Here is a 27,387-nt window from a genome sequence, read left to right as displayed (position 1 = left end):
GAACTCACACCCTAGGGGAAGAAGACAGTTGAACACATTGAACGCGAGCAGATGTCCTTTCAGCCTGATTTCTGTCTGGTCACACCACCGCCTCCGAAACTCCTGGGAAGAAGTGATTTGTTTCATATCAGCTCCTGTGTTTGCCCCTCAGCCCGTCACGGCCCTCCCCAGGCATCCTAGCTGGGCTGAAGGCCACTGTTGCCTTGGCTACTGATCATCTCTTGAACCCCAGGACGGGCTCCACATGCAGCCACAGACGCCCGGCACAGGCTCGCACCGGTCAGCGCGGACCTTGGTCAACAGCCTGCGAGTCACCGCCACACAGAAAGGTCTCGGGTCCTTTGACTGCCTGGGCCTCACCTCTTCACATCGTGGGATTTCATCGACTCTGCTCCACATTTGGGCAGCAACTAAAGGAACTGGCCAGTGAGAAACATGGCAGACCAAGTGTGATGCTTCCCAAAGACCAGAGGAACGTTTTGCACAGAGTTCCAACCTTCACAGCCTCCCACGCGTTTCCCCAAGAAAGAAACCAGAAGGACATGCACATCCTTCCTGAAAGTGAGGTCACGCCAAGTGGGGGTGGAGATGTTGTGGGGAGAGACGCCTCCCTCCAAGGGAGCTGGATGCTGAGCCATCACTTGAGGCAGATCTCTGAGTCTCCAGGCCAGTGTCAAGTGGGAAGTTCCCCCCATCCTTTCAGGTCTTCTGAGGGAAACCACTGGCCTAAGCACACACACGTGCATATGCACACACATTCACACACACACGTGTGCACATGTAAACACACATACACATGCACATGTGTGCACACCTCTGACTCTACCCTCAGATCCTAAAGATGGTGTCAATACCTGTTTTCCCAGCATGAACCCCAACACTGGTTCAGTGAGGGGAGTAGGTAAGTCTTCCAAACAAAGCAGGAACGAGTGACAACCTCCACAGGACCTTGGCCTTTGGGGAGGGAACCCAACTGAACTGTTTTCAAAATAGATTCCTATATTGAATGACATAAGGTTTTTTTTTTTTTTTTTTCAAATGTGGCTTGCAAATTAGTTAGGAGCATTTTGTTTGACATTTATTCCACAATCTCAGGAGCCACAGAATACTTAACAAACAGATTTAGAAATTGGGGACCAAGGGTTTGGGGTAATAAAGAGTCTTTTCATTGAGTGTAAAATAATCTCTAGGTAAAGTGTGCTGAAATGATTGAATGCGGCGAGTGATAGAGAAACTCTTGCAAACCTGACGATCTTTTCTCAACTCAGCAAAAGACCTGGTGTCCTAACACATATCCAGCAGCTACTAATGTGTCATTATAAGATAACAACTGAGGTTGATCGTTTCATCAGGCATGAATTTCTGTGTGTGGAGGCAGCTGCATTTGTGTGATGGAGCCAGTATCACCCGTAACACAGTGAAGGCGCTACTTGGTTGGGAGACGGGTGTGGCTGGACTGACTCCTTGAACCACACATTCGTTTACTGAGCTTTTACTCGGCGTTACTCTTCCACTAATTTGGCTTTTCTCCATGAGAGCATCCCAGTCTCTCTCTCTCGTCCAAGCCTGTTAACTCTTTTCTCCATGAGAGCATCCCAGTCTCTCTCTCTCGTCCAAGCCTGTTAACTCTCCCCTCAGTGGGTAGGTGGCAGATGCTGTGTGTGAGGGGGTCCATTCAGGACGTCCCAGCTGTGAGCACAGGTCTCTCCCAGTCAGAGGGCAACTCCTCCACTTTCCTTTCATTTTCTTCTCTATTTTCATTCCTTTAGAGAATTTTGTCCAGTTACCTCTTTTTGCTCCTGACCTTCTGTGATGAATCCATTGACTGCACATCTCAGCTTTAAGACAATCAGTGGGATTTGTTCATCCAAATTTTTTGGTTTAAACAAAAAAGAAAAGAAAATGAAGGAAAGTTCCATCAGAAATGGAAAAGAAGATGAGACCCCAAGCTCATAACCATTCCAGTTCAATACAGGCTTGGTCAGTGACCTGGGAAGGGACATTCTAGCAGTGAAAAGTATTTTTAGGCCACTTGAAATAAAAGCCACAGACAAAATCTCATAGAAACAGGAAAAGTAGAGTTTTGATTCTTGAATACACTGTGGCTCTTGAAATATGAGTAAAATTACTTCCTGAAAGAGCTCAAAAAAGGTATTAACCATTCCCTTTTCAGTCATGATATTGAACAGGGTCCCCAGAGCCCCCCTACAGCTGGTCCCACTAGCTTGAATGATCTAAGCCAGCATAAATCCTGGCACACTTCCACCATGTTAAGTGGCCAGTGCTTGGCACTGAAGCTTAAACATCCTGCAACCGGAGGTAGAATTGAAGGCGTCATTGACTTGCTGGTGCTCCTCCATTCCTCCTTCCTCATTCTCTTTCTTCTGTGCTTTCTGTTTCATTGCATGTTGCAGGCTTTCCCTGCAATCTTCACAACTCTAATTATCTTGGGCTCAAATGTTACAGAAACCAGGATCCTGAGTGTAGGTCAAAAAATAGTTGAAAAAGTCCAAGAAAGGCTCTTCAAGGAAAGCGGTGAGTCCAAGTTAACTTTGATCTCACCAGACTGTCTCTTCACCCTTGAGAGAAGAAAGAGGATACCCTGAATGACAAATACGAACCATGTGCCATCCTTCGATATGACAAAGTCAACTTTAGACAGATCAAGTTGAAGTAGTCTGTGAATATGTAGAGCATCAGTTCATTTGTCTCGCCTTTGGATTAGCATTCATGATGTACCTTCTGTGTGATTGGAGAAGGGAACGGCTACCCACTCCAGTGTTCTGGAGATTCCCATGGACAGAGGAGCCTGGCGGGCTACAGTCCATGGGGTTGCAAAGAATTGGACATGACTGAGTGACTTTCACTTTCACTTCCTGTGTGATGATCACTGTATTTATGGGGCTACATGAGAGAAAGAAGCTGTGTGTCACTACATACCTTCTAAGTATTTTAGTCATGGTAACAAGTTATGGACTAAAATAACATTACACCGTAGCATATTAATGCCCCCATAGAAGTATGAGTGAAGCTCTTGAGCATTTTTTAGGAGAAAACGGTAGGCTCTAACTACAGGAATGTGAAGTCTTCCAGAAGGAATGGATTTTCCCCCAGAAGATATTTCAAGAATTATTAAGGACTCAATAAGAGTTTGTTTCAAAGCCATGGAAATACTGCCTATAAAGCCCATAAAGAGGTGAGGTTTGGGTGTATGTGGGAAACATTCAGTCACCTCACTGAGATAGTTCATGTATAGAGTAATGATGAGAAGGACACAGATTCTGTCCATGGAGCATTCGAGGCTGATACCACAAATGAGGAATTAAAAAAAAATGTTTAATACAGTGTTCAAAGTGCTATATTAGAGATATTCACAAAGGGTACAGAACAGTGGGTCAGAAAAAGCCATAAAGACCGATCATGAAAAATACACATGATTTTTACCAACCCAGAAGTGATTACAGGCATAGCAAGAGTTTATACAAAGATTGAGAGCTGGGAAACACACATCCTGTTGAGCAAATCACAGGTTTTGTTGTCCAGAGCACTGAGGACAGGAGACTGCCAGGAGGGCCCAGATGCCTGGGAGCCTGGGAAATCAGGTCAAGGTCAGACTGGGAAGGACCTTTAACGCCAAAAACAAAGAGAACCTGAATTTATTTACTAGACAACAAAGCCTTCTAAGCAAGGAAAAGAAAGAATCACAAAAAAATTCACAAGCAAATACCTTTCTTCTTCAGCCAAAATGAAACACAGAACCTTCTTTTACTACCCTGATGGCTCAGATGGTAAAGAATCCACCTGCAATGTGGGAGATCTGGGTTTGATCCCTGAGTGGGAAAGGTCCCCTGGAGAAAGGAATGGCAACCCACTCCAGTATTCTTGCCTGGAAAACCCCACGAATGGAGGAGACTGGTGAGCTACAGTCCATGGGGTCACAGAGTTGGACGTGACTCAGTGACTTTGCTTTCACTTTCTTCACTTTCATGGTGACTGCAGCCATGAAATTAAAAGATGCTTGCTCCTTGGAATGAAAGCTAAGACAAACATAGATAGCATATTAAAAAGCAGAGACATCACTTTGCCAATAAAAGTCCATGTAGTCAAAACGATGGTTTTCCCAGTAGTCATGTGCAGATATGAGAGTGGACCACAAAGAAGGCTGAGCACCAAACGATCGATGCTTTCCAACTGTGGTGCTGGGGAAGACTCTTGAGACTCCCTTGGACTGCAAGGAGATCAAACTGGTCAATCCTAAAGGAAATGAATCCTGGATATTCACTGTAAGGACTGATCCTGAAGCTGAAGCTCCAATACTTTGGCCACCTGATGCGAAGAGCTGACTGATTGGAAAAGACCCTATTGCTGGGAAAGATTGAAAGCAGGAGGAGAAGGGGAGCAACAGAGGATGGATAGAACCACCAACTCAATGGACACGACTTTGAACAAATTCCGGGAGATAATGGAGGACATAGGAGCCTGGCATGCTGCATGGGGCTGTAAAGAATGGGACAAGACTTAGCAACTGAAAAACAAGATAACCACAAATAGACAAAAAATGAATCTCAGTAATTTGGTTTATAAAGTAACTTTGAAGTTTTTGATCATAATCAAGTACAGGATCTTAGAGTTTTAAGATCCACAAGGGCATGGATGTCTGTGTTTGTATATCATCAGGCCTCAGCAATTTAATGGATATTTGTGGGGAAAGTGAGGAATATATCTGATAAGTAAATGAAACAATGAAAATGACCCCAAAATAATTCTAATATTTACGAAAGGTGGAACAACTGTGGGGAAGATCAGTGCTCTTCTGGATGGACAGCCTCTGAATGCAAAGATAGCATGGCATGGTCTTCTAGAGAAGGAGGGGGCAGCAGTTCTACAAGCTGCTTCTCCCTCTGGGGAGCTCAGTAACTAGCAATACTATTAATAAAAGGAAAACATCCGGAAGTCAGAGAAAAACAATAGATGCTATTCCTAGTGAATACACGTCTTGAGGACTTTAAACAAGTCTACGCATCTTCACTAGCTTCCCTGGTGGCTCAGACGGTAAAGAATCCACCTGCAATGCAGGAGACCCAGGTTTGGGAAGATTGGGAAGATCCGCTGGAGAAGGAAAGGGCAACCCACTCCGGTACTCTTGCCTGGAGAATTCCATGGACAGAGGAGCCTGGCGAGCTACAGTCCAAGGGGTCACAAAGAGTCAGACATAACTGAATGACCAACACTTTCACAACACTCTCACACAGCAAGTAGGTGAGAGTGATGTTGTAACTGACGAAAATAAGAACACTGAATGTATTCATCTGGGTTCCCTGATAGGAAGGGCGCTAGAAGAGATAACCCAAACGCTCCACAGCAGAATATATACAGAGTAGCTAATGAATACCTTCAGCAGAAGCAATATGTAAATACACATAATTCTTGCAAAGAACAATGTAGGATCTCCTATTCTCTGCTTAAACATATCAGTGACCTCTGTGAAGCTAGGACGACCTACTCGGTGTCTTAGCACAATGACCTAGGAGGCTCATAGGCACGTGATGCGTGAATGACACACGCAGATGAATGAATTTATACAGATGCATCTTCTGGGGTCTGCAACCATACCTGCCTCCAGGGATGAAGGTGTTGCAGTTCACCTGACCACCTGCTCCCGTCACCTGGGGAGCCTCAGGAGGCTGTCCTTTCTTGGAACCCATCTTACATGTCACCATTAGGACAGTGATTTGGTGGGTTTTTTTTTAATTTTTCCATTATGATTTTTTTTCTTTTTTACTGTTTGTGGTTTGCCAGGATGCCCGTAAAAACAAGAGCCACGTAGTTTTGGGGGGAGTCAGCAAGAGTGACAGGGCTGACTGCACCAGCCCCTCCCTGAGCACTCCACCAGGGCCGTGTGTTGTGTGGGCCACACCTTAAGGCTGCTCCGCGATGGGCTCCACCCCAGCATGTGGACTGCTGGCTGGGGCGACAGGCCAAAGCCGCCCTCGGTGCGAGGAGGTGAGCCTGTGTCCACGCTGCTTCTGGATGAGGTCACGGAGGCGATGCTGATCAACACTGTGCTGGCTCTCACCCCACTGGGTAAAGCCACAAGGCGGCCCTGGGCCCAGTGGTTCGAACACCTGAGAGGGCCCAGCGGTCTGCACACTTAAGAACTAATGTCATGCTGGTAAACCCTGCCCTTTGGTATCGGAAGCATGGTCCAACTCTCGAGGCCGCTCTGCCTCCGGCCTTTCCCCTGCTGAGAAAGCAAAGCCGGCTTGGGTCCTGCACGTCCTGGTGGCCAATCCACTGTGTGCCATGAGCGCTCTCTAACCTGAAACTTTCCTCTTACTATTTCCAGGACAGAATCATTTCATCTGCAATAATTTTCCATTGGAGGCTGGGGAGAAGAGGCTGCTGGAGCTTTACCTGCTGTTCCAACCAGGCACGGTCGAGAGAGACCATTTTTCTTTGTGTTTGAAACCAACAGGAGGACGAAAAGGCCCCATAAATACAGCCAATCAGGAGTATTTTATATCTCTCGCTGCAATGAGAAAACCCACCTGTAACAAAATAGAAGAGGGATGCAAGGAAAGCGGGAGAGGAAAAAAAAGAAGATGAAAAGGAAGAAAGATTTAGGGAAAAAAGGCAGCAAGTTTCATCCTTCATGTTGAAATGCTCCCGTGGTTTATAGCAAAATAGTGCTTTCGAGTGTCAGGGCTATTAGTCAGGGGTTAAATGTCGCTCCGATCACAGCCGTCATGAACAGGGAAGTGCGTGCATGTGTGTGTGTGTTTGTGTGTCTGTGTGTGTGTGTGCACAGACTGGAATGCTGCTTTTCTGTGCATTTCAAACGGAGCCAGGCTGGCCAGGAGATGCCCTGACACTCTGTCGCTCCGATTACAGCCATCATGAACAGGGAAGTGTGTGCGTGTGTTTGTGTGTGTGTGTGTGCGTGTGTGTATGTGCACAGACCAGAATGCTGCTTTCTTATGCATTTCAAACGGAGCCAGACTGGCCAGGAGACGGCCTGCCGCACGATTTTTAAATTATCTCCGTGCGCGCTCTGCTTGTTTTGGAAACGCTCTAAATAAAAATAATGGACTGTCTTTTAATAAGTCTCATTGTGAGGATTCCACATATCAAACCACGCCGAGCAGCTTGGAGGCAAACATCGGGCGTGTGTGATCTCGCTGGAAGAGAGACAAATGGGGCTGCGGGCAGCTCCATCCAGGGGCCGCTGACAGGGGAACGGCATCCGCCAACCGGCACATCTGTCAGGACGCGGGGTATTGGCACCTGTCACGCAATTTCAGCCATGACTTTTAATAAAGCCGCCTTCCCTTAGGTAAAATTGGAACTTGACTGTAATATTAGCTGCAAGCCCATCTTGTTTTCCCCTTCAGGGCGCTTTTGTACGTGAGGCGCTTCAAATGGATCTCAAAGCTGAAGTATGGTGTTTACCAGCACCTCCCCTGTGCCCCAGAACTCAGGGTTTGAAAACGATGTCGCATCGAGTTTTTTCCTTCCTTTCTTTCTTTTGCAAAATGTCTGCTTTGGCCAAGGGATGCTGGTTTCCCTATTTATTTTCATATCACTCTCCCTCCTCCCGCCTCCATCTCCTTCGCCAACCCTCTCTGGGCTGTTATTTGAGTGAATTTAGCCCGGGGACGTATGTATATCATAAAAACCGGGTTGGGATTTGTTGGCTGTCAGTCAATAAATCAGTCAGAGTTTAATTACCAAGCAAGTGATGGGCTGCGGTGACAGGCACCAGCACTGGTGGAGAGCCTTTCTTTGGGAGCAATCGCTATGAAAAACCCTAAAAATGAGGTTACTCTGTGAGTGTGTGTGTGTGTGTATGTGGAGAGAGAGAGGAGACAGACAGACACACAGACAGAAGTCTAAGAGGCAAGGTAGTGAAGCAAAAACTTAAGAGTATATAAACCAAAATGAAATGAAAAGAAAGCACTCTGTAATTGCAATCAACCCTGCAAACTTTGTGTTCTAAAACAGTCAAAGTATTAGGAGTCATTTTAATACAGTGTTCTTCAGGAAAAGCTTTCCGTGTTGTGCCGGAAACATTGCTAGTTGAGTGTTACATGATTTCTGTGCTAACACATGCTAATTTTACTTCTTAGTGCAGTTCACAGACATGTTTTCTTTGTGATCTGTTGAATTTTAAAACTCCTTCAAACAGAAAATCTCAAATTCCACCCCCTCCACAATAAATCAGAAAATAATGTCTTAAATGCTGATTCACAAAGTGGAAGTCAACTGGGTTTTCTCCTTTTTTTAACACTGGTCTTATTTAACATCCCCTAATTAACAATTTGTTCCTCTCCTTCACCTTTCACCCCAATTGTAGGCTGGGTGACCCTGAAACACAGACTCCAGATTGTTTTTATTCTTTTTTTTTTCCCAAAGGCAATTCACACTCAACCTGGATTTTATTTTTGACAAGTTCTAAGAAACGCCATTTTATATTTGTCATGTGTCACGAGACTGTACGTGGAGACACCGTGGGATGCTATGACTGAAAAAATATCTATTTTTTTCTAACTGTTCACCAGCGGTATGTCTGCAACCCTTTGGCCAGTTTTGGGAAGTGTAGGAACCTGTGAGTATAGGTAATATATCCAAGACTCAGAGGAAGAACTCCTTGACTGGGAGCAGGGGAGGAAGGGAGAAGTCAAGCCGTCCCAGCAACCCAGGGCGGCAGAGGAGGCCTGGCACATGGGGTTCCCCTCCAGAATTTACTTTACATTGGATTTTCCCAAGCTGGCCTGGATCTTATCCTCCTTCCTCGAATTCTTTTAGAATTATATCATTAGAAGGATGCGGCAATCATCAACCAAAGACAACAGGCTGGGATTCTGATAAGCTTATCACTAAGATTGAAGACAAAAGGCCAGGCAGGACCAACCGGGAAGCTATGAAAAAAATCATACACGCAACCAAAGCAAAATCAGCAGGCTTCTGGCTTTTGCCCATTCTTCTTTGTGAAGAAAATGTCTGGCAGTGTGCCTAAAATCTTAGCAGCAACAGCAGCCACTCCAGCTTAAATTGCTATTCTAAAAGACAAAACCAAAAAAGCCAAACAAAACAAAAACCTGTACCACCTGGCCAGCAAGTGGCCTGTGGCCGGAGCTCTGGAGACTTAAAAGCTAGAGCCCGACACCCCTGCCCCCACCTGCTCTGTGTTGAGTGCCTCCCAGGCCTCGGTTTACCTGGCAAGCGGCTCAAGTGCCAGCCCTCTCGGGGCTCAATAAATTTCTCTATGGTTCCAGTCTAGGTAGCGAGTGATCAATTTCAATAACCTTAAGAATGAGCAGGCTTTGTTTAAATGTCTGTTAAAACAAAGTTTATGGCTGCGTCAGGGTTGTATCAGATAGCTCGCCGTGTTCACATAGCCCATAAAACAAGTCACCAGGCTCCCCGAATATGTTGGGTTAAGAGAACCAGAATCTTTCCCAGTCCTGCTCCTTGTTTTGAATGTCTCACCCCATTTTAAACAACCTTTAAGTTCCCAACTTAATAGGCCATTTTAACCAGAAAAAGTAGAGTCAGAAGAAATAATAGTGGTATTGTCTAAGAGCAGAAAGGAAGATGTAACATCATAAAGTAGAAAAAAATAAACCAAATGCTGTTTTAAATGAGCCGGAAGGAGCTTCAATCCATACGGTCTGACATTTTGCAGTGTCAAAAAGCTGCCTGTGTTTTTGCCCCGACAGGATCCTTACCTGCTGCAAAACAGTATTTAAAGCTAAGTCATGGAAAGCTAAAGCATGCAAACCCTATTAAGACAAGTCTAAATATGTCCTCAACAGTGAAAAGACGGGCTGATCCTCATTTAATCCCACCATTTCTGTTGAGTGCTATTTCCTTACAGTCTTCAAGTAAAAGAGAAAAACACTGAAATAGTTATTAAAGTGTATAGCTTTCCTCTGGTTCCAAGCAATCAATATTGCACAGAGATGTGGGATGGTGACTTTCTGAGCAACCTCTCATGGCTGTGATTGTTAACATCACCACTGCATTTCAGAACAGAGTAAAAATTAAACTCCATCTTGATGGTATCCCATTTTTAAAGGTCTCCAGGAAGGAGACTTTCACAAATAGAAGAGTATTCTATTATCATGCTCTGAAATTCTTCACCACTTTCATTCCAAAGTGCGGCTCCAGAAGCTCATTTCCTCTTAAAATCTTTTAAGAGAAAGAGGAAAGACCTCACTTACGTGCCATACGTCTAATTTTTACAGAACCGATCACCAAGGCAGGATCAGAGAATTCGGAGACTCATCCCTGAATTGTCAATGCTTCTGCACAGACATGATGCCAATCATCTCTGCCCACATTGTCAAGGACAGCTCACTGGGTCAATTTGAGCACAGAGGTGGCCAGGAAAGCCGCTGGGCCACATCCCTGATGGTTGCTGCTCCTCGGTCGCCTGGCGCCCCTGGGCTCGTGGTCTTTCCCTCACATGCAGAGCCACTCCCTCAAGCATGAGAGCTACACGTTTTGACTCCAGATCTCCTTCTGCTTTAGGAAATACAGTTCTGAACAAGCAAGGCAAGGCCCCTGCTTCAGATGGGCTCGCATCCTCATGGGGATAGACTGAAAACAAGCAAACACGTAAGCAAGAAAAACATCAGATGGCGGTGAGTGCTCTGCAGAAAATTAACACGTGTGGGGAGAGAAAGCTCCTGGGGTGTTCTGGTCAGGAGAGATCTCTCTGAAGAGGTGACATTTCAGAGAAGGACTTAGATGAGTGAAGGTCGAGGCAAGCACATTCCCGGCAAAGGCAGCAGCTTGGAGTGTGGGGACTTGAAATAAAGGCTGGAGTAATGAACAAGGGTGACGTGACCAGAGGTGAGGACAGGTGGGTGGGAGGAAGACCACGTGGGCTCTTGGCCCCGTGGGGACCCTGGGCAGCAGTACATCTTCCAGGTCTAATGGGAAGCTGGGGGAGGGTTTCAGGATGGAGACTGTGCGGCTTGATTTAGCTGAACTATAAAAGGATCATTCTAATATCTATTTAAGTGACCAAAAGTCGAAACAGGGAGGCCAGAGAGGAAGAGGACCCGTGGCGAAAGAGGGCTGGGTGGATAGCAGTGTACAGTGAGAAGGGTAGGGACATAGCACGTACCTGGAAGCAGCATCAGCAGGAACAGCTGAGGGACTGCACAGCGCTGGGACATGGAGGAGCCTCAGCTCAGGGTGACCCGGCTGCATCATGGGGCAAAGAGCACCAACATCCTGACAGTTTAGAAGTTCTTAGAGCAACTCCACCTTCAAGTTCCACATCCACAGCAAGTCAGCAGCAAGTCAGTCTCCAGGCTGATGGAGACTCTCCACTTGGAAGCTGGCTGACAGCTGAATTAGGGCTACGAGAATTCAGAGACTCGTTCCTGAGTTAGACATGACACCAGTCATCTCTGCCCACAGCTCATGGTCAAGGATGGGTCACTGAGTCAAGGGGATGGAGAAGTGGAACTAGTCTCTATGGGAAAGAAAGAGGGAAACAGCTGACACCAAGCATTGGAGGTGTCAAGGACAACCCCCAGCACTCTGGTTCTAGGGAAGGACTCTCTCCTGCTTCATAGACGGTGCTGCCGTTCTCGGCTGTGGGAAACTGCTGATGGGCACCCTTTGCTGTGCTTATAGACATTCATCACCCACCTCACCAGGGCATGTTCCTTCCTCTCCAGACCACAGCTGCCCTAGCTTGTCCTCTGGACCCAGACTGGCAAATATAACCCATACTCGGTGACATTACGACTGAGTGAATGAACCAAGAATAAGAATAAATCATTAAGCCATTTGGTTGACTTCCCAAGGGTGGCAAACAATTGCGCTTTCATGCTTCCTGTCTGATGTCATCCACATTTGAGTATCTATTTGCAAGGGAGCTCCCCCACTCGGGGGCTGACTCACGCCTGAGTCCTTGCAGCTGTGTATCTCCCCAGGCCATCATTTGTCTGTCGTGAATTTCTGGGCTCCAACTCCTAACACCTTCCCGGGTTTTGGCAGCTTATTTGATTACCTACCCGGATGCCAGCTAAATTTTCCATGTTTGAGTAAGTTGCACTTCCAACTCCTGCTAAGGGACACTTTGGTCAGCTAAGGCATTTGGACTTTGTCCAACCAGCCGTGGCAGGCACTAACCGCTTTTGGAGTGGTAGACTAGCAGGAATGGCGCCCTAACTGAAAACTCCTGGGGGCAAGCATTGTATTTTGGGATCTAAACCTTCTCAGCACTGATGAGAGTAATGGACATGCATACACACACGATAGAAGTGTGATGCACAAACTGCCATATGTATGGCCAAGTGGATGATTGAATGAGGTTTAAGAAGATGAATGTTGTGGCGGGAGCAGGTTGAACTGGGGGAGGTACAAACTTGGGGCAAACAAATGCAGACAATGTTGGAAAAGTCTAGAGGAGAATTTATAAGACTCTCATAAGCGCTGACAAATGCCCAGATACTGGCTGTCTCAGCTCAGTGAGTTCCTGGCTAAAGATGAGCGATATTTAAAATTGCAACTCAATATTCCTTCTGGTGCAATGTCATTGCAACGTGTTATAAAGACACAGTGCAAGATTTAAAGAAATATCTTGTAAAATTTGCATAGAGAGATAAATAAAATTCTCTCATCAGAATGACTAAAGCCTTGACTGCCTCTCCAAGAGTAACCTTGAATACCAAGGCAATATAATTTGATTTCAGGTAAACATTCATTGAGTATAATGTTAAGTCAACAAAGCATATAGTTTTCAAAACCTTTTTTAATCTGTGATATAAATTTAGGTACCTGCTAAAAGGGACCCCAACGCCACTTTTGGTACATAGGAATGCTAAAATGTTGTTCATTTTCTAGTACTGTATTAATATGGAGTTTACCTGCAAGAACAGAAATTCAGACTAGCTTAGGGGAATTTGTGTGCTGAAATGAACAAGCCATTATGCAGGAAGGGGATTCCCAGGTGGCGCTAGTCATAAAGAATCACCCTGTCAATGCAGGAGATGCAAAAGACTTGGGTTCAGTCCCTGAGTCAGAAAGATCCCCTGGTGTAGGAAACGGCAACCCACTTTAGTATTCTTGCCGGGAAAAAATCAATGGGCAGAGGAGCCTGGCCAGCTACAGTCCACGGAGTCACAAAGAGTCAGGCGCGACTGAGTGACCTAGCACACACATAAGGCAGGAATGCGATATCGTTGGGAAGATGGTGTGCACTTGACCTTGAGGGCCATTGAAATCAGGGATTCCAACACCACCAAGCTTCCCTTCCCTCCCACTTCAGTCTGGTTATTTCTCTATGTTACCTCTGTTTCTTTATACTGTTGCTAGCTTCTCTCACACTAAGGAAGATATGGTAGCCAGCAGCCCTAGACTCACCTCTCCAGCCCAGTTCAGTTCAGTCTCTCAGTCGTGTCCAACTCTTTGCGACCCCATGAGCTGCAGCACGCCAGGCCTCCCTGTCTATCACCAACTCCCAGAGTTTACTCAAACTCATGTCCATTGAGTCAGTGATGCCATCCAACCATCTCATCCTCTGTCGTCCCCTTTTCCTCTTGCCTTCAATCTTTCCCAGTATCAGGGTCTTTTCAAATGAGCCAGTTCTTCGCATCAGGTGGCCAAAGTATTGGAGTTTCAGCTTCAGCAGCAGTTCTTCCAATGAATATTCAGGACTGATTTTCCATTAGGATGGACTGGTTGGATCTCCTGGCAGTCCAAGGGACTCTCAAGAGTCTTCTCCAACACCACAGTTCAAAACCATCAATTCTTCGGTGCTCAGCTTTCTTTATAGTCCAACTCTCACATCCATACACGACTACTGGAAAAACCATAGCTTTGACTAGACGGATCTTTGTTGGCAAAGTAATATCTCTGCTTTTTAATATGCTGTCTAAGTTGGTCATAACTTTCCTTCCAAGGAGTGTCTTTTAGTTGCATGGCTGCAGTCACCATCTGCAGTGATTTTGGACCCCAAGAAAATAAAGTCTGTCACTGTTTCCACTGTTTACCCATCTATTTGCCATGAAGTGATGGGACCAGATGCCATGATCTTAGTTTTCTGAATGTTGAGTTTTAAGCCAACATTTTTCCTCTCCCCTTTCACTTTCATCAAGAGGTTCTTTAGTTCTTCACTTTCTGCCATAAGGGTGATGTCATCTGCCTATCTGAGGTTATTGATATTTCTCACGGCAATCTTGATTCCAGCTTGTGCTTCATCCAGCCCAGCGTTTCTCATGATGTACTCTGCATAGAAGTTAAATAAGCAGGGTGACAATATACAACCTTGACATACTCCTTTTCCTATTTGGAACCAGTCTGTTGTTCCATGTCCAGTTCTAACTGTTGCTTCCTGACCTGCAAACAGATTGCTCAAGAGGCAGATCAGGTGGTCTGGTATTCCCATCTCTTTAAGAACTTTCCACAGTTTGTCATGATCCACACAGCCAAAGGCTTTGGCATAGTCAATAAAGCAGAAGTAGATGTTTTTTTCCTGGAACTCTCTTGCTTTTTTGGTGATCCACCTGAGTTCCTCCACCCCAAGAGGAACTCAGTTTCTTCTCCATGCTCTGACTGGGTGACAAAGTAAGATGCCAGTCCTGCATTGCCTCAAAAGGTAATGGAATATGACTGACAGGTTTCCCAAAAACTGCAGGGTGGAGGTCTCAGTCAGCGGGTGAGAACAGGAGGGGGTATTAGTATGCTCACCAACTGGGCAGCTTAACCGACAGGGATGTATGCAGTCATGGTTTTGGAGTCTGGAAGTCCAAGGTCTAGTGATTCTCCAGGAGAATTTATTCCAGGTCCCTCTCTCTCCTGCTTACTTCTGGTTTTCTGGCAATTTCTGGTATTCCTTGGCTTGTAGAGGCATAGTCTTCTCCATGTGTGTAACCCCATCCAATTCTCCCCTTCTTTTAAGGACACCAGTCGTGTTGGACAGGGCTTCCCAGGTGGCATGAGTAGTGAAGAACCTGCTTGCCAATGCAGGAGACACAAGAGATGTGGGTTCAGTCCTTGAGTTGGGAAGATCCTCTGGAGGAGGGCACAGCAATCTACTCTAACATTCTTGCCTGGATAATTCCATGGCCAGAAGAGCCTGGTGGGCTACAGTCCATAGGGTTGCAAAGAATCAGACATGACTGAAGGGACTTTGCACACACCCATGTTGGATTAGGGCCACCCATATGACCTTTTTTAAACTTGATGACCTTAAAGACTTGTCTTCAAATAAAGTCCCACTGTGAGGTACTGGGAGTTAGGCCCCCACCATATTCTTTTCAGGGGACATAATTCAACCCATTACACAGGGTGATGGACAATTCTGCTAAACAAAATAAGTCAACTTGTTGAGAATTAATACCACTCAAGTTACTTTGTTTTATAAAACCCTCTTTCAGTTATTAATTTCTTATGTCTTCTTCACATTGTTACTTATATCTCAGGACTTTCTTTAACCAAAGTTAAACCTGTCAATTTGCATTTAAATCTAGCAACACAAGTATAAGCAACCTTACTTTTGTTGACTCCTCCCAAATAATAAGTCATTACCCATTTTTGGCAAACCTATGAAAAATCAACATATATTATAAAAGTATGTTATTTAGAACTTTTTCAATTGAGTTAGTTTTTCATGACAGTATTTCTCAAATTTCCATTTGAGAAATTGGTTGTTTCCCCTTCTACCTACAAAAACAATTCTCAATAAATGTTTTATTGACTGTATAAATCTGTAGTATGCCAGGTTAAAGCTGCTTTATAAATTGTGGTTATCCAATACTGAATCACCTTTCCAACATTAGCCTTCCACATTATAGCACAATTCTTATAAAGAAAGAGGTATCATTCATCATTATCATTTGTGAAGGGCGGAAAATTTTCTTTTCCTATGAAAAGTTATCACAATCAAGAACTGATCTAAAATTTTGTCTTAAAGTGAAAGTGTTAGTCACTCTGTTGTGTCTGACTCTTTGTGATCCCATGAACTGTAGCCCACCAGGCTCCTCTGTCCATGGATTCTCCAGGCAAGACTGGAATGGGTTGTCATTCCCTTTTCCAGGGGATCTTGCTGACCCAGTGGTCGAACCTGGGTCTCCTGCATTGCAGGCAGATTGGTTACCAACTGAGCCACATAGTTATGGTTAATAATGGTAAATGAAAAGTAACCTTTAACACTTAACATGAATTTTTTTTTAATTTAAATAAAAATATGCAAAAAAAAATCAAAGAAATACACAAATAATGTCATGTGCTGGCCCTCATGTGAGCCGTTGGGAAGACCTGCTGGGTCCGGGAAGAGAAGGAACTCCTGGAGACCCCGCTCACCTGTTCTGTCCTCTCAGGAAAGTCGGTATCAAGGGGCCTCTATTTTGGGAAGGCTGTGATGGCCTCCAGCGGCGTCTGCTGCTGGCACGCAGGTAAACATGGATGTGTCTTGCCTTTCTTCTGTGAGTGACAGAGGAAGAAAGTGCGTTCTGGATGTGCTGACATCAATATATTGTTACAATATGAGTAACAAGACAGCCCACTGACAGATGGGCACTTCCATTTATAACACTGGCTCAGGGTCCTCTTTTTTCCACACTCGGAGGATGAGGTGCACGCCGTGTGCTGGGGGAAACCTGGGGAACTGAGGCTTTAGCAGTGACACGTGATGACCTCGGATGTTCCCCGAGCTTGTGCCCGCCTGGTCCGGTCCCAGCATCGGGACCAGCGGCTCACTCCATCCTGCAGGCTTGGCCAGTCTTACCTCCCACTGGAACCAGGGCAAACCCACCCCTCCCACATCCTCATGGCACTGATGCTCACAGAGAAATGCCACCAACTTAAGAGGAGGCTGCCAGGTCCCTGAGAAACCAGGCCCAAAGATGTGGAACTTAAGCTTTTCTAACAGTTCATTTCTTCCTTCCTTTTCCTGTCTGTTTTGCTTCCACCTCAGTGTCAGACAAAAACCCACCTCTTGTTTCACATCACTTCAGCTGGAATTTCATCGGATCCAGCGCTGGATATGAGCACGGGCTTTCCGCTCCTCCCGTTCCCTCCTGCAGGTGCATAAACAACATCAAAGTGGGTTCAGTGGGTGGTGGGGAGGTCCACCAGGTTCTCCTGATCCACACATACAATCACCCTGCACCTGGACGAAGCAGCTCTTCCAAGCAGCAAAGCACCCCTGACCTGGGAGCACACAAAGTCAGATGTTTTCGCAACAGTTTTCCCAGCAACAATCCACAGATCAAAAGGTCAGAGTCTGGCAGCCCCACTCTGGCACAGGCAAGCCTGTTTATGAGGACACTTAGTGTGGATTTAGTAAGTTCACTGCAAAGCTCCAGGGGTGCCTGTCTCTTTAAATCCATCTTCTCCCAAGTGAAATTTGTGGCCCTGATGAATGGCAGAGCAGAGTCATCCATAAAAGGGCAGAGGAAAATCACATTCATTTGCATACAGTAATTATTCTGTGAATCAGGCCACCTTTATTGCTGGCAGAAAATCTACTGTCAGCATCACTCGATAGATCACGTTTGAAAATCTAACAGCTGAGGAAAGTAATTGTTTGGGATCCAGGCGGTCCAGCATTCCTGTCGCCAGCACGTCAGTGATCATGCTTCTAGGGAGAGAGCAAAGTTTGTGGGTGCCAGTCAAGCAGCTCCCTGCTCTCTGCAATACCTGTGTCCCTGTGCAGGGAGGGTCCCCTGCTGACTAGGCTCCACCCTAGACGGCTGCAGAGGAGCATGAGAACGCATGTACTCAAAGGGCTGTGCAGGGCCCCCAGACTGGACCTGTGGGAGCTGCCAGCCGTCGATCATGGTTGAGTCCCGCCTTCTCTAGAATCTGACCCCGCCCACATCTACCCACCAACGCACACACAGGGGTACACACACACATGTGTGCACACACACTCACACACCACCACCACCACCTTCTACCAGCTCTGGCTGAATCCACCTTCTCCCAGGCCCTGAAGTGAGTCCCAGGGCTCGCCCACTGCAGTCTCTCCCCGACATCACGGAGAGGACAAATGAAAGCGTGAGTTTTCTGTGGATCTTCATTTTGGGGGGAAATGAGTGGTGTTTGCAGTTGAATGGGAGAGATACTGTGAGATGAAATAAGTGCATTATTAAAATATAGGCTAGGAAGAGGGCACATGGAACTTATTTCCATCTCCATGGGGACGCTGGGAGGGAATGCTTCCGTTAGGAATAATTTGTGTTGGGTATAGTTAAAAGACCAAGACTCGTACCAGGCTTAATTCAAAGAGTTAGCAAGAATAAGGCAAAGCAGAAAGGCCTCACTGGGTGGCCATCAGGAGTAAGGCACACGGGTAATACAACTGAAACAGGTGAGCTTTGATTTTCCCCATTTATGTTGTTGCCTGTAATATACAGTTTCTTCTCAGGAGCCAGATCTTAAGGTGCACATTGTAACTGGGACAAAGACTAAACAGAGCCTGAGAAACAGCTCTGTGAACCAATGACTTTCCTTGACACTTTGATGTATCCTTTCTATACCCTGGCCCAAATGCCTCTTGTAAAAACAAAGTAAAGATGTATGTATATCAAACATTCAAATAAGGCCCTTGATGCAGAAAAGGCAACATTTGAAATACCATGAGCTGGAGGGCTGTGTCAAGCTGCTTCACTGCCACCAGGAATTCACAGAGAAAGTTGGAAGCAAAAAAGTCAGTTGGGGCCTCACTGTGATGCTCGTCTGGTTGGGAGAAGGGCTGTGAGCAGAGGTCTGAAACACACGGCATTCCAGCCTCAGAGTTCCCACAGGCTGAGATGTGGTTTGGATCAGTTACTTGAACATAAATGTTTATAAGAGAGGATTTAAATTCTCCATGACTCTGGATTTTCCTTCTTTTCCTTTCACTTTTCTTCCCATTAAAAGAATGCTTTTCACAACACGGATAAAAGTCGAAGACAGGATGCTGAGTGAAATAAGTCAGGCGCAAAAGGAAAATACTGTAGGATTCCACTTAATACTTGAGGTTCCTAGAGAAGCCAAGTTCATAGAGATGGAAGTAGAAGGGGGGTGGTGTGCCCAGGGTTGGGGAAGGTAGGAGGGGTTGTTTAAGGGGGGCAGAGTTTCAGTTTGGAAGATGAATGAGTTCTGGAAATGGATGGCCGTGACGGTTGCACAGCACTGTGACTCATTTAATGCCACCGAACTGCACACGTGTAAATTTGGGGTTATGTACATTTTACCACAATAAAAAATAATATCCACCTGAAAAGGTGTTTCTCTTTTTGGCCCATAGGAGGAATCCAAAGGGAAAAAGTTATTAAAATTATAAAAATGTCAACATACCAAGATTTTTGATCAGAGACATCATCCACAGTGAATTCATTTTCTCTCTTCTTGGAAATGTTTTGGGACAACACATGAGCTGTGATACGAACTCGTCTCTGCCAAGCAAGGGAAGGGTCTGAAGTGTCCAAGACCCAACCACAACCTCAGAGAGCAAACGCATGTATCAGCTGCTGTTGTTGTTCAGTCGCTCAGTCGTGTCCAACTCTTTGTGACCCCACGGCCTGCAGCACGCCAGGCTTCCCCGTCCTTTGCCATCTCCCAGAGTTGCTCAGACTCATGTCCACTGAGTTGATGATGCCATCCAACCATCTCATCCTCTGTCATCCCCTTCTCCTCCTGCACTCAATCTTTCCCAGTATCAGGGTCTTTACCAATGAGTCATCTCTTTACATCGGGTGGCCAAAATATTGGAGCCTCACCTTCAGCATCAGTCCTTCCAGTGAATATTCAGGCTTGATTTTCTTTAGGACTGACTGGTTTGATTTCCTTGCTGTCCAAGAGTCTTCTCCAGTACTTGTTTAAGTAAACATTGTAAATCCCCTAATCTATATGATTTTATAGTATAGGATCTTTTAATAATATAAAAATAATAAGTATGTTACTACTTCAACAACAATCTCTGTCATGATATAGAACTTAAAAAGATGACAACAGTTCATAAAATTGTATATGTTACCATTCCTGGGTTATTTAATAAATGGAGTATTGCTCTCACCAGTGTAAGAACATTTATGTCAGGTAACTAACCTGACATAGAATAGTTCAGTAATTTACCAAACTCACAAAATCATGTAATGTTAGAAAAAGGCATTATATAACAAAACAGAACCCTAACTCAATACTTTTACGATCACAGCACTTCTGCTGAATTTGTCTCCTAATTCTTAAATTCCAGAACAAATTTAAGGGAATGTGCAACAAGTCGATACCATCTGTATCACCACAGCTGACATGAGACAATCCTGAAAGGGTTGCATATATATATATATGGTACTTAAACTTCCAAAATAGTAACATAAGTCCCAAATCAAGAGTCAAAAACACACCGTTTAACCAGTGATCTATCCTAATCCTAGGATTGAGCCGGGGGCCCTGAGCTCTGGGTCCAGACTCTCTGATGAAACATCTGCAGAACTTTGGGAAAGGTATAGACCTTGTCTGAAAATGGTGATGAAATCTGCCTGTTTATTCAATTAAAAACATGTACTGGTGACTCAGATGGTAAAGAGTACCTGCAATGCAAGAGGCCCAGGCTTGATCCCTGGGTCAGGAAGATTCCCTGGAGAAGCGAATGACCACCCCCTCCAGTATTCTTGGGTTTTCCAGGTGGCCCTAGTGGTTAAGAACCCACTTGCCAATGTAGGAGATATAAGAGATGTGGGTTCAATCCCTGGGTAGGGAAGATCTTCTGGAGGAAGGCACCACAACCCACTCCAGTATTCTTGCCTGGAGAATCCCATAGACAGAGGAGCCCGATGGGCTACAGTCCACGTGGTCACACAGAGCTGGTCACGACTGAGGTGACTTAGCACAGCACTGATATTGGTTATGTTCCGATCTCTGTTGCTCTTCCTTTGGGAGCCTCTCATTCCTGAACGGTCTTCATCAGAAGACAGTTTAGCTGAGGGCGTTTGTTCACCAGCACTCAGGGACCAGTTAGGGACACTGCAGTGGGCAGCCGCCCAGCCCAAAGGAGTTGCAGAGTTACCCTTTGAGGACAAAAGGGAAAGCTTCTTGCATTTGGTTGAGAACCCTAGAGTTTGCTGGAGTGACTCTGAGCTCCAGCAGTCAACAGGAGGGGCTGGAGGGCTTGGGTGCTGAGGGGCTGAGCCAGGCTAGGGTAACAAACTGCATGGATTGTCTTGTTTTCTGAGATGATTCATACAGTAAGAGAGTTGATTTCCAAACAGGCTGAAATCAACCCAACGTGAGGTGTGGTTGGATTGGAGGAGTCAGCTTGCTGTCACTCAAGGACATAAGAATTTTCTTACTACTTCAACTGAGACTCCCTAAAAAGGTATAATCTGCTGAGGTCATGGGCATGAAGAGAAAGGGGAACCCATCAATTGGTTGCCAAATGCTATGAGTATCAGGTCAACAGCCACAAAGCCTCACACCCAACTAGGGATTCTGACCTAAGTGCTCTGAGGTCAGAATGGCTGACATGGTTAGAGATTCTGGTTCAAGGGCAGAGACCACTTCCCATCCAGATTTTTCTTCCCTCCTAATGGATTCAAACAGTTTACTCTGTACACGGTGGGCACTTAATAAATATTTGCTGATTCATTAAATAAAGGGGACTTTCCAGATAGCTCAGCAGTAAAGAATCGACCTGCAATACAGGAGATGCAAGAGATGCCAGTTTGATCCCTGGGCTGGGAAGATCTCCTGGAGGAGGAAATGGTTACCCACTCCAGTATTCTTGCCCGGAGAATCCCATGGACAGAGGAGCTTGGAAGGCTGCAATCCATGGGGTCGCAAAAGAGTCGGACTTGACTGAAAGCAGAGTACAGTGGAGCATTAAATAAAAGCTCTAATGTAAGTGACTGATGTGGAGGGTGGTGAGAAAAGAAAAGGCCATCCCACCAAGGAAGTAAATATCAAAGATTTCAGTGTATTTTACACTGAAACTATTATACAAAAACAGGTTTTTTAAGATGGTGCTATTAATTAAATTTATTTGTTTATTTTTGGCGTCACCTCACAGACATGCAGGATCTTAATTCCGCAACCAGGGATCAAGCCCATGTCCCCTGCAGTGGAAGTGCAGATTCTCAACCACTGGACCAACAGGGAAGCCCCCAAAATCGTTTTTAAAAGTTTGGTTTACATTTCGCATTGTTCTGATGGCCCTGTTAACTCAGGCTTTATTGTGGATTTAGAATTTAAGTTTTCTCTAGGGAACTTGATATGCAAGCCACAGTCAGAAATTGCTAACAAGTAATTTTTTTTTCAAATTTCCTTCCAGCACATGAATTTTAATGCAAAAAAGAAAAGAAAAAAGAATCAGTTTAAAATATTGCCATATACTGTGGTCTACTCCTTACTGTTCAGGGCCTTGGTGTGTCCTCGCTCTGGAGCAACTTCACCCTCCTTGTCTCCCATGCTGTGGTCTCCAGACCTCTGGAGACCCGTAGGGCCTGGTGGGGAAGTTTAAATGCAACTTAGAAAGCTGCTGAAATTAGTTGTGTCCATCCTGCATAAGACATGTGGATAGATGGTGGGCAAATGTACTTTTCAGAGTGTTATGTCTCCAAAGAAGAGCTTAGAACTTAGCATTTGCAAATGGTAGAGCCACTCTGAGGACCAGAGAAAAACCCAGTTAATTCCCCGGGGAGTTCTGAGGAATTCGGCCCTCTCTGGTGTTTTCATCTGCTCCCTGTGTAACTGCACACCCAGCGTCCCTGGGAAGGGTGGGATTAAATGCTGCTGTGAAAGCTAGTCACTCAGTCCTGTCTGACTCTTTGAGACTCCATGGACTGTAGCCCACCAGGCTTCTCTGTCCATGGGATTCTCCAGGCAAGAATACTGGAATGGGTTGCAATTCCCTTCTCCAGAGAATTTTACCAAACCAGGGATTGAATTCAGGTCTCCTACATTGCAGGCAGATTCTTTACCATCTGAGCCACCAGGGAAGCCCAATGCTGCTAGTCTAAGCTAAAGCTCCAAGTGACATCCAGCCCCCATCAGATACCAGTACAGCCATCAAAGTGCTGGGAAAAGGTGTACAGGGTTTTAGTTCTTTTTGTATTTTTCCTTCTACCAGGAGGTGCTACTCAGGGTTCTGCTATTCATTAAGGCTCAAGCTGCCAATATTGGCTTGCGCAAAAGAGTTCTTTATATAACCGCACCGATACCAGTGTTTGCATTCCTCTTCAACTGAAAATTTGTCAGAGAAGAAAGGCATTAAGCCTGTCACCACAGATAAAGATCAGATGTTTGATCTCAACCAGAAGAAGCAAACACTCCACAGTGGGCTCCATTAGCTCCTGAGCACTCGACCCAGAGTGATACAGGGAGCTAGACGGGACCCAGAGGGGGCGGGTATACCCACGCTTCACCCCTGCTCTAGGAACCACAGAGGACCATGGACTGGGACAGGCACCCAGAGGAGGAGAAGTGAATGAAAAAACCTTCCCCGTGGTCTTCCTTCATTTCCTCTGATTACAACTGTGATGTCACAAAACTAATAAATCTAGCATAGTTTGTCTGAAAAACAAATCAGACTATATGCAATCATTTACATCTAACTAAAAGCATGGGGCTTCCCTGGTGGCTCATACACTTAAAAAAATATCTGCTTGCAATGCAAGAGACCCAATTTCAATCCCTGGGTTGGGAAGATCCCCTGGAGTAGGAAATGGCAACCCACTCCAGTATTCTTGCCTGGAGAATCCCATGGACAGAGGGGCGTGGTGGGTCACAGAGAGTCAGACACGACTGAGAGACTAACAGTTTCACTTTCACTTTCAAATACATGGGAAGGTGGTTCTGGAAGAGTATTTGGACATTGAAAAAATTAAAGTATTTCGTGATACCTACATATCATCATCAGAAAACTAGTCCCATGTGGAGAAATAAAATGCCTACTATCAAAAGCTTCCCGATCAGTACACCTTTCTTACTTCCATTCAAGTAAAACCAATGTGTTTCTCTAATGCATTGTATAATAGGTGAGTCATTTTCTTTGACCTTGACCTTAACCTTGAATTCATACAGCAGCTATTTCCAAACAATCTGATCACTAGGAAGATTAATGCACATAACATTTCTGTGACAACCTGGATGACAAGTGTCGTACAACCCATTTTATGGATTCAGATACCAGGGCAGGGAGAGGTTAAGAGACAGGCTGAGTGCCATAAGGAAAATTAGATGCTCTAATTTAGAGCCTTTGTTATGATGCTGTTTCTGAAGAAAGGTACCAAACTGTAGATTAGGAGTCAAAAGTCCAGGACTGTCATCTGAACCCAGGACTGACTCACCCACAACCTTCAGTTCAGTTCAGTTGCTCACTCGTGTCCGACTCTTTGCGATCCCATGAACCGCAGCACGCCAGGCCTCCATGTCTATCACCAACTCCTAGAGTTTACTCAAACTCATGTCCATTGAGTCGTTGATGCCATCCAACCATCTCATCCTCTGTCACCACTTCTCCTCCTCCCTTCAATCTTTTCCAGCATCAGGGTCTTTTCCAATGAGTCAGTTCTTCACATCAGGTGGCCAAAGTATTGGAGTTTCAACTTCAGCATCAGTCATTCCAATGAACACTCAGGACTGATCTCCTTTTGGATGGACTGGTTGGATCTCCTTGCAGTCCAAGGGATTCTCAAGAGTCTTCTCCAACACCACAGTTCAAAAGCATCAATTCTTCAGTGCTCCGCTTTCTATATAGTCAAACTCTCACATCCTTAGGCAAGTCATTTCTCTGCTCTCTCTTGGCATTCTTACCAACCCTCTCCTGGCCTGCTGTGGGGATTATTGAGGTGAGACCTGTACCTCACAGCTTGCTGCTAGAGAGGCCCCAATAAATACAAAATATGCTGAGTGCCTTCTTCCAGATTCTGCAGGGTGCCCCCTGGCTTCAGAGACAGGAACACCTCTTGCAGTGCATTGGAAAATGCAGTTCCCGTGTGCCTGGGACCAGGGCAGCTCAGAGACACTGTGGCCTCTGACGGGGGCACGTGCAGGCAGCCAGATGCTGTCAGGGGTCGATGCCAGCTTGGCTACTCAGCCGTCACCTGGTTTGTGCAGCTTCCGTGGGGCACCTGGGAGCTAACCGCCTTTCCAGGCCCGCCCTGGAAATTGGAGGAATCCTGTGGTGGGTGTGTTTGTTCCAGGAAATCCCACCAAAGGTGAGTGGGGTTTAAAGCCTATATGGTGGTTGTGAAGGTGGTTTGGAGTTCGCTCCTATCCAGAGACAGAAGGCTGTGACAGAAGGCTGTGATGAGTCGTGTGACTCCTTGTGGGAAATGCCCCAGGTAAATTTCCCTGTGGGAAATGCCTCTGCGGGCGCCGGTAGGTGACACTTCCTGGGCAGGGGAGATGTCAGATTTCCACACTTCAGGGGGCAATGTGTATGTGGTGTCTGCTCAGTTGTATCTGATCATGTCTCTTTGTGACCCCATGGACTGTGTAGCCAGCCAGGCTCCTCTGTGCACGGGATTCTTCAGGCAAGAACACTGGAGCAGGTTGCCATTTCCTTCACCAGGGGATCTTCCCCACCCAGGGATTGAACCCACATCTCCTGTGACTCCTGCACTGGAGATGGATTCTTTACCACTGTGCCACCAAGGAAGCCTTCTATTAGGGGTCGAAGCCAGCGTGCAAAAACAAGGCAAGGAAAACCTTTTCTCCACCCTCTGCAGCCAGACCCTTTCTGACCTTGTACCTTGAAAAACACTGGAAGGGTCTTCTCACTCCCATCCACAGGGTCCTCAGTAGTTCTGACTTTACATCCAGCATGTAACAAGGCAACTCAGGTTCCTGTCTCCAGCCTTCCTCTCTGTGCCGCCCAACTCCAGGCTCACCCCCACAGCTGCACACTGACCATCTCAACTGGGAGGGGGACAGACTTCTCCAACCCAGCGGGCCCAGCCGTGAACCCTGACCTTCCCCCGACCCCAAACCTGCTCCCCAGTGATCTTCCTTGTCTCAGATGTGACAGCCCCTCGGTCCATGGTTCAAAGACACCAGAGTCACCTTCTGCTTTTCTCTTCTTTTCCTGAGCCCCATCCACCCCTCAGGACCTCTGGGCACTGCCTTTCCAGCTTGCTGGAGCTTCCCTGCTCCCCTTCTCCACTCTCACCTCTAACTGGCTCACCTAGTTCTTTTTCTCCTTATTATCTGTTGTCAGCAGAGCACCCAATTATTCTTTTCAAACCTAAAGGAGACCTTTGTATGATTTTTCACTTACAACCCTTCAGTGGTGCCTCTGTCACTCAGGGGAGAATCCCCTGTGTGACTCAGGGGATCCCCGTGACCCCCGACCACCTCCCCATCCCCTGACCGGCCTCCCTGCCCGCCCCCCCAACTGTGCCAGGCACACAGCTGCCACTGTTCCAGCCTGTCCCTTTGCAGAAGTGGCTTCCCCCAACTCCCCACCCACCCCCGGCCTAGTTCCCTAAAGTCCTCTGAGTCCTTGCTTGATCCCAGCATTTTTTAGGCAGGTCTGTATAGACACACCCCTGCTCATTTCACACCATGGTCTCCCCAGCACCTCGACCGCCTGGACTGGGTCTTCACGTACTGCGTTTCTCACCTTCCAGTCCACTGTGTCAGTTTCCTGGGGCTGGTGCAGCAATGCACCACGGACAGAAACGTCTTGTCTGTCACTCCTGGGGCCGGAAGTTCCCTGTGAGGCCTCTGTTACAGGGCCCTTTCCTGGCTTCTGCTGGCCACCGGCAGCGATCCTCCATGGCCTCGGTGTGCCAACGGCATCCCCCTCATGTCTTCACGCTGTGCTCACTCTGCGTTTATCTGTGTCCAAACTTCCCTTTTACAAGGACACCAGTCATGCTGAAAATAAGACTCGCATTCATGACCTCTCTTCAACTTGATTCCTTCTGTAAACATGCTCTCTCCCAATTGGGTCACGCTATGAAGACTGGGGTTTAAACCCAAATAATCTTTTCTTGGGGGAAAGAGCACAATTCAAGCCCTAATATGTAATCTGTTCATTGAATGAATTTAGTTTTATTATCTGTTTTCTCTTGCTAGAGACAGTGAACTGTGCGGCAGATATTTTTGTGTGTTTTGGGTTGCTGTTATTTTCCTGATACAAAGCCAAGCATTTAGAATAGTTATCAGGACATAATAGGTATAAATGCACATTTTAATTGAATAAATAGATGGACTTCATCACCATTCTGCAGACAAGTTCTAGTGTCTTTCCCAGAGTCCTGCAGATGTTTCATCAGAGAGTCTGGGCCAGAGCTCAGGGCCCCCAGCTCAATCCTAGGATTAGGATAAATTACTGGTTAAATGTCTGGCTGGTGATGGAGATGATGAGATTATTATCAGATGGAATCTGTGGGCAACAAGAGCCTGGGAGTCTGGCTAACCCAGAGGTTTCCT

General features: G+C 46.0%; 1 long non-coding RNA gene across 3 annotated transcripts; it reads right to left on the bottom strand.

Annotated features, from left to right (window-relative positions):
• Positions 1-998: 998 nt before the first annotated feature.
• LOC147345849 (uncharacterized) lies at positions 999-26,919 on the bottom strand. 3 transcript variants are annotated; one of them, XR_015153384.1, is made up of 4 exons: positions 26,573-26,792; positions 16,958-17,042; positions 16,327-16,446; positions 999-2,579 (listed from the first exon to the last, which is right to left on the bottom strand). It is a non-coding gene; the product is annotated as an uncharacterized LOC147345849 (long non-coding RNA). The 3 variants fall into 3 exon arrangements; XR_015153383.1 differs by lacking the exon at positions 999-2,579 and adding an exon at positions 12,758-14,975 and having other exon boundaries at positions 26,573-26,807; XR_015153382.1 differs by lacking the exon at positions 999-2,579 and having other exon boundaries at positions 16,177-16,446; positions 26,573-26,919.
• Positions 26,920-27,387: the final 468 nt, after the last annotated feature.

This window comes from Bos grunniens, chromosome 24 (assembly GCF_055505025.1).
Source record: "Bos grunniens cultivar Pamir isolate PY7600 chromosome 24, Bosgru_T2T1.0, whole genome shotgun sequence".
NCBI classification, from domain to species: domain Eukaryota; kingdom Metazoa; phylum Chordata; class Mammalia; order Artiodactyla; family Bovidae; genus Bos; species Bos grunniens.
Note: the sequence above shows the minus strand (reverse complement) of the source record. Positions and strands in the feature narration are given on the sequence as shown.